The sequence below is a fragment of the Dermacentor albipictus genome, chromosome 6, assembly GCF_038994185.2.
Source record: "Dermacentor albipictus isolate Rhodes 1998 colony chromosome 6, USDA_Dalb.pri_finalv2, whole genome shotgun sequence".
Classification (NCBI taxonomy): domain Eukaryota; kingdom Metazoa; phylum Arthropoda; class Arachnida; order Ixodida; family Ixodidae; genus Dermacentor; species Dermacentor albipictus.
The window spans coordinates 14,742,611-14,750,000 of NC_091826.1; the positions used below are offsets into that span (position 1 = coordinate 14,742,611).

At 42.9% G+C, this 7,390-nt stretch overlaps 1 protein-coding gene across 1 annotated transcript in view; it reads left to right on the forward strand.

Annotated features, from left to right (window-relative positions):
* Window positions 1-2,943: 2,943 nt before the first annotated feature.
* The window catches only part of LOC139060798 (calcium-activated chloride channel regulator 1-like), a 46,263-nt gene continuing 41,816 nt past the window's right edge, over window positions 2,944-7,390 (forward strand). The window contains exon 1 of the mRNA XM_070539957.1: window positions 2,944-3,031. The gene's annotated coding sequence lies outside the window, so the exon portion shown is untranslated. The remainder of the gene's footprint in view (window positions 3,032-7,390) is intronic.

Sequence of the window (7,390 nt, forward strand, 5' to 3'; positions counted from 1 at the left end):
GAACCACCGCCCACTAGCGAGCAAAATTTTGCGCTGGACAGCGCTAAATATGGGTAAATTTATCGGGAAAACCGCTACATTGATAACACCAGCCTCCGCGGAAGGCTGGCTTTCTTGTAACTGAACGGTATAACCTGGCTGTCCTCTTTCGTTCCTTTATTAGGCCTTTAATAAAGATCCCAATGTTTCTTAAAGCCAATGATATGGCTGTAGTATCGTTTCTATTCCTGTCACGATCTAGAAAAAAGAAAAGAGGTGAAGTAAGTCAGTTTGCTCAACTTCCCTTTCTTGTCATCTTTGTTATTCTCGGCCTCGCCAAGCCGACTGAGAGGTAACGCTTTGCCTCAGCATTCTATATCGGCCCACCACAACGGCCATATGAAGGAGGCACGACATGGTACTTGTATTCTCGATTGGTGTCTCGGGTTTCAATCTGTTGATTGTCTAAATGAAGCAAATGCAATTTATACAATATTGAAAACGTATTACTGACATGAAAACTGTAACAGCTATGTGCAGACATCGGCGTGAGCGGCGAGCAACAAAAGTTACGCAGACATTCAGATAAGGGCACAGCGACCACAAGACTGCGTGTGCCAACGAAGGCTCTGTTTTTGCGTGAATGCGTGCACTAATAGTGCAACTACCCTTGGAAGTTGTTGCAAATCTCACAGCGGGGTCATATCTTAGAGCGGTCAATGAGAATTCAATCAATATAAGATAAATAAATAAATAAATAAATAAATAAATAAATAAATAAATAAATAAATAAATAAATATCGCTGTTTGTGCCGAGATCGAGAGAGAAGAAGAGGGAAAGGTGGGGAGATCAACCAAGGACGCGTGCCATTTTGTGTCGAGTATTGGGCGCTCACTGCTGCGAATGGGTGTATGATCCTGATTCATTGAACAATGCACATCCATCATGGAACTATTCCTTTGCTACACACGACCAGTCTAGCTGCTACGTGGTCCGGTTATTCTGTGGTATGGCTCGAAACATAGGAAAGTTGTTATCAGCACGAAGCCTGTATGAAGGCGTATGAAGGCGACTAGATTTGTGATATCGGTCATACACAATTTTAATTTTTTTAAAGGCTTGCTGAAAAACTTTGTATAATGAATGCAGTTGCAAAGAAAGTTGTGCTTGATACACTGTTTGCAAATAAAAAGGAATTGTCTGTCAACGCCGCAATGTGCCTTAGTTTCAAAGTTCAACTAGGAGCTGACCCATTGGTATAGTATACATATATATATATATATATATATATATATATATTCGCACACACTCATCCTAAGTATATGGACACTTGTACTTGTTTATCTTTACGGGGTGCCCACGTTTCATTGCCTAAAAAATGTCGCACAGCCCAGGATGCGCCTGCATGTCTCGGACGTTTCTCGAAAGTTATCGATGGGTCTATCCGGCTGTCTGTTGTCACCGAATCTTGTTTAATCTGATGTCATGTATGCGCGACGCGAATGGTGTAGAGAGAGATAGAGAAAACAAGGATAGGAAAGGCAGGGAGGTCAACCAGAACAGCATCAGGTTTGCTACCCTACACTGGGACTGGGGGAAAGGGGAATAGAAAGGGGAAGAAAGGGAGAGAGTAAGCCCTAAGTACGTGTGGGAGGGACACCATACATAAGGACACTATAAACGGTCTCTTAAGCCCGTGCACTTCAAGTACTGCACTAGTGCACGAATCGCTTTTCGAGCCAGTGACGGATTCGGTGAACGGTCTCGACTCCAGTGTGGGTAAAGTTGCCCGCAGAGCGACGCGTTGGACATCGTAGCGAGGGCAGGTACACAATAGGTGCTCGATGGTCTCCTCGCACCCACAGGAGTCGCACATCGGGCTCTCGGCCATTCCCATACGGTAGGAGCATGCGTCCGTGAACGCCACTCCCAGCCACAAGCGATACAACAAGGTTGTTTCGCGCGGGCGAAACAACCTTGGGCACACGTGGGCACCTGCGATTACTGCGATTGCTCTGGAAGCTTCGATGACTGATGTATAAAAGCCAACGCGCTTGACCCGCTGAACAGATTTTCGACGATCGATGACTGTGTTCGCCGCTGTCGCCCTTCTTTGAGTGTAGTCTGTTCTTAAGGGCACAAGTTCACCGATAAAACTCTAGTTTCGTCATTTTCAGTTTTGCTGCTTTCTTCGCCGTCACTACTACACGACAATGTCGTACTATCTTCTCGTAGTTTATCTGTTTAAAAAATTGGACTGACTTGTTTCTTCTGACTATTATTCCACCTTGCTCTGTCCTAACATGACAAAAGGTGTTCTTTAGCGTGTCAAAATACTTTACTCATTGTGGGTGTTACTATTTGCAGACCACACTTAGGAACACACTTATTTCAAGGCATCGTAGTGGATTTATTTCTTAAAAATTATGTGACAAACTGAATTTGTTGTGGGCATAAAAGACATCGTAACTGTTGCGTAACGCTGCGGCCGATAGCAAGAACAGTTCAGGTATAGTGCCTAGACGAGACATTGAATCCCAAACACATTTATGTTTTTGTCTCGCCGTAACCTTACGTGGTCTTTTGTCTAATTCGAGCAATTTCTGACTCGCCGTAGCTGTAACAGCTGTTTGCAACGTTTTCTTTTGTGCTGATTAGCAACAATCTCACATTGTACTAATGAACATAAAAAATGTGCTTATATTCGAAAAAGTACGGTATTGCGTGTTACCCGGCGCAAGTTCCTGGCGGACCCGTTATCAGAAAATCATTTCAGAGCCCTTGGTGAATCGGTACTAAGTATTATGTTCTGTTTCGCCCGCCACTCAACACGCCCCCATACTATTGGCATCGGGTAGCGGCGTTGTGAAGAGGGACTGATATGGCCTGCACGTAATCTACTAGCGAATCGATAATATAAATGATCAGTGAGCATCCGCCCTACAAACTTTGTTGTCTCGCCAACGGTGGAGTAAGCACCCGCCACCGCACCTGTGCCGCTTCTACGTACGAAATCGTGGACTGGCTTGCGCCGCAACTAGGATTACACAGGTGCGTACGTAGCCAATACCCATAGACTAACAATATCTTATTGTGCTTCTTACAAATAAATGCTGGATACTTCACGTTTTTCCTCTCAGATATATCTCTTTGCATTTTTTATAGTAACTGTCGCATATTGAAAGAATAAAAAAAAAGGTTCTAACGTACCATTTAGACACAAAAGAAAGGAGGGTTACGGAAATGAAAAAGAATAGAAAGAGACGGCGTCACAATTTCGCAAACTGTAAGCCTAATCTAGATTAGGCAAAATTGGCATTTTACACTGCAATATAAACTATGTTAATATTTTGTTAATATATCTGGCAAAACTCACGTAAGGAATTGGATAATGTAACGCAAGTTGAAAATTATTTATTCATTTTAATGAGTCGAAAGGTGCAGCTAACAGGAATACGCGGTCTATTTCGGGTGCAGAGTTAGCAGGTTGCAAATTTCGTGGTTTAATTTTCTTTATTTATCAATTTAACTCAATATTTACTAAAATATTTCACTCTCTATTCTATAATTATGCGACTAGCAATGGGGAGCGTTCAGCTTTCCGTGTTGCGTGCAGCCTATTTGATTGAAATAGGGACAGCGACTACCTAATGAGAGTAAGCTTTATTTGTGTATGCTAGGTGCTTTTCTTTCTTTTTTTACTATATGGGATTTAAAAAAATATTGTCTGTGGTAGATAGCACAATTCTAGTCTTTGAGCGCGATTTCTTGAAGAGGCGGAGATTACTGGCGGGAGAAACTGAAACGCGTCATCAACTACTTAACAAATCTCCGCTAATTAAATTGTTATATAGTTATTTTATGGCCCATATAGCAATTTCACGAATTGTAGCAGATGAGCGCTCAGAGCGCATGCGCTTGTAGCAAATTCTTAGGGTGACGCCCATAATTTTGTAATATTCATTGCCCAAATGTGTGATTATATATATTCACGGTCCAGTTACTTTCGTTATTCAATGCATAAAACCGTCTTTGGACACAAAAGTAAGGAAGACAGCATAGGATTATTTTTATTCCAGGTATGAGGGCGCATATTCAATAGCGGTGCCTTCCTTAAAAGTTCGCACTAAGTGAATATGCCTTGCAATTTTACCGGCTCACTTCAGGAATTGCAATACGTGCCGTAAAAATGTAAAACTCACACACACACACACACACACACACACAAACACACACACACACACACACACACACACACACACACACACACACACACACACACACACACACACATATATATATATATATATATATATATATATATATATATATATATATATATATATGTTTTGTTAAGGAATAAATTAAGTATTCAGATATCGCTTGCAAGCAATGCCCGCCTGGGACATTACTTGCAATATCTGGGGCGATCCAGTTCACGGATTAGAGGCACAGTATCTGTAAAAGTCAGGTTAAAAATAAACTGTGCAACATGAATAGTCGTTATGTAATGCCCAAGCGGAGAACCGTTCTCAGTTACAAAAAGACGTAGATCACAGTGTTTGACGAATAGGCGAACTTAATTAGTGACGCCTATGAAGTTAAAAAAAGGAGAAAATTTGGCTTACAGCTGCTGAAAATTCAGAGCAAAAAGAAAAGCACCGTAGTCTATTATGTGGTTCTCACTTTGAGGGTAAGCTTATCTTCGGCGGCTTCGGTCAAAATGCATAGGTAATGAGACTGCCTTCTCACCCGCATCTAGTGAACCGATTTTTGCGAAGTTCGTCATATTCAAATGGAAATAGTATGCCCCATCAAATGTTGAAGGCAAGCTTTAAAGAAAACATTCGGCGTTTTTGCGAAAACTTGTGTTATTGACAGAGAGAGAGAGAGAGAGAGAGCAATGAAAAATTACATTGGGTCCATTCGTGTACACTGCTTGTTTCTTTTATTCGAGCACTTCTAAAAGGCCTGCAATATTTACTCGAGCGATGTCGCTACAGACTAATTATCTGCCCGGGCGGACATCATGTGCAAGACATGCTAGGACATTCACAACAAACTAAATGAACCAATTAGATTAATTACCTTTATAGTTACACAAATTGCGACACGTGTTTGTATAAGAAAATTGAAGGTAGTAATCTCAAATGTCTATTCCCGTGTTTCCTCATTTCAAAATGGCCAGGTAGATGAAGATAGCTGCCGTTGAACTACTTGTTAAACTCACCTAATGACGCCTGCGGAATTGCGAAGCGCGGCTCGCGATGCAGCCCTCCTGTGACGTAGTCGTGGGGCAACGTAAAATAAAGCTTCTCCATACCGCGAGATGGCGATCCGTCTCGTCCCTGCTGTTGAAGGCAATGTGCGTTCAAGTTGGAGCTGCGCAATGCGCCAATCAGCATCAGCATCAGCATCAACGTGACGCTATTATGCGAAGCATATTACTAGAGCTCAACCCAGCTCCTCAGGCGCGGCGGTGTCGCCTTCAATACCACGTGACACCGTGACGTCACGACAGAAGAGAAACGGGGCTCCAACTCGCGCCGTCGCTCGCGGCGTCGCCCCCCTCATCGGACGCGGTGAGCGTCGAGCAACGCAGCGTTCGGCGCGACAACGATTTATTCATGAAGTGCAACGCCGCAGACACCGACACCGACGACACCGGCTTTTCTGCGACACGAGCTCCTTAACGCTGTCGCGTTAAAATAAAGGCTAGTATGCTTCGCATCCTGGGCGTAACCTTAGGTAAGCCACAGCCATTTTTATGTCACGTGGGGATTGAACCCGAAACGCGCTTCGCCATGCCACCCACGTAATCAGGCAAATTGAAGGAATAATTGTGCGCCTGTTATTTCGCTCTACGTGGCCATTCCAAAGTGTAGAAATCCGTAATAAAACTCTTGATACGTTAACCTTCAACTTTCCAATATAAACGTGCACCGTAACGTTTGTGACTAAGAAATGAATTAATGTGATTAGTTTAATTACTGAGAGGACTAATGTTTTTTTTCTTGCAAGTGATATCCGCCTGGGCAGATAAATAACGTGTAGTGACGTAATTCGAGTGACTCTAGTAGGTTTAAAAAATTGTTTAAAGAGAAACGCACACTCACACGCACACACACGCTAACTGTATACGTATGGTCCTTGGTTTCTTTCGGAAAACCCAGATAATTCTCAATGGTTTCACCCCGATCAAGCTAAGGAAAAACGCCATTTCTACCCGAAGTTCCGCCCGGTCATATTTGTATTCTTGTTCCGCCCTGTGTGTTTGTATTTGTTCTTGCCAAAATGGCAAGAACAAATACAGATGTAAGAGAAATACAATAAAGGCTGCCCTCCTTGTGTCAGCAAGTGGTCAAGGTATATCATGTTAACATTACTACTCACATGTGCGTAGCGATATGCTCATCTTTCGCTTAGTGTTCAAGAGAGAGCCGAGATAAGTAGCGTATTCAGTGCCTGCCGACCTTCAGTGAATGAAAGCTAGTTTAGCAGCGGCGTTTTGCATGAATGCGACATTGGTCCATCGCATCGCATCTACGTCACGTCATATGTGCTTAAACTGCGGTGATGCGCTCCAACACAGCGCTGACGAACGGTAGTTGTGATGATGTCGAGTAGGAGGGCGTTTTCCCAACTAAGGTACGTTCAAGTAGGTCCAGTATGGGCAAAGGAATGCTTGACATGCGAATGATAATGCACGCCAATGAGGGCTTGCAAGATATAGAAAAGCATCGTATCTATTGCGAAGCCCTTGTAATGAAACCATAGAAATAAAAAGGAACAAATCTAGTAGGCGTGCTTGGCGATCCCTCGTTTGCTTTGTTCAATCTGCCATGGTGGCTAGCGGCTATGGTATTGTGCAGCTAAACATGAGGTGGCTGCTTCTACTCGCGACAGTGACAGTCGCATTGTTATGGCGGCGATTAGCTTAAAATAAATCCAGTGGCCCAAATTAACCGGGAATACCTCAGTACAGCATGCCTCATAATCATATCGTGGTTTTCGCCAGTAAAACCCCTGAGGTAATAACATATCCTTGACTCAAGTGCAGTTATGGATAATTCATAAAACCAATTTCTTATTAATTAAATAATTACTGTGCTAGCTGGTCAATACGCATGGTTGGGCTAGTTAGTTCGTTATAGCAGCAAATGACACCAGAGAACACGAGGGACAAGCAAGACTGCACGTCACGATCGTCTCAGTCTCCTTTCTCGTTCGTCGTGTTCTATGGAGTGCTTCTTCTATGCTAATTACGTTTTGACTCAACGCTTCATTTTTTTATTGTTGCGAATGGTCACTCTCTATGGTCAGAAATAAAGGTCAACCACTTTTAATTCTTTTTGTAGAATTATGTTCGTGGTTTTGTGAGGTTTAAGTAGCAGTAGTAGTAGTAGAAGT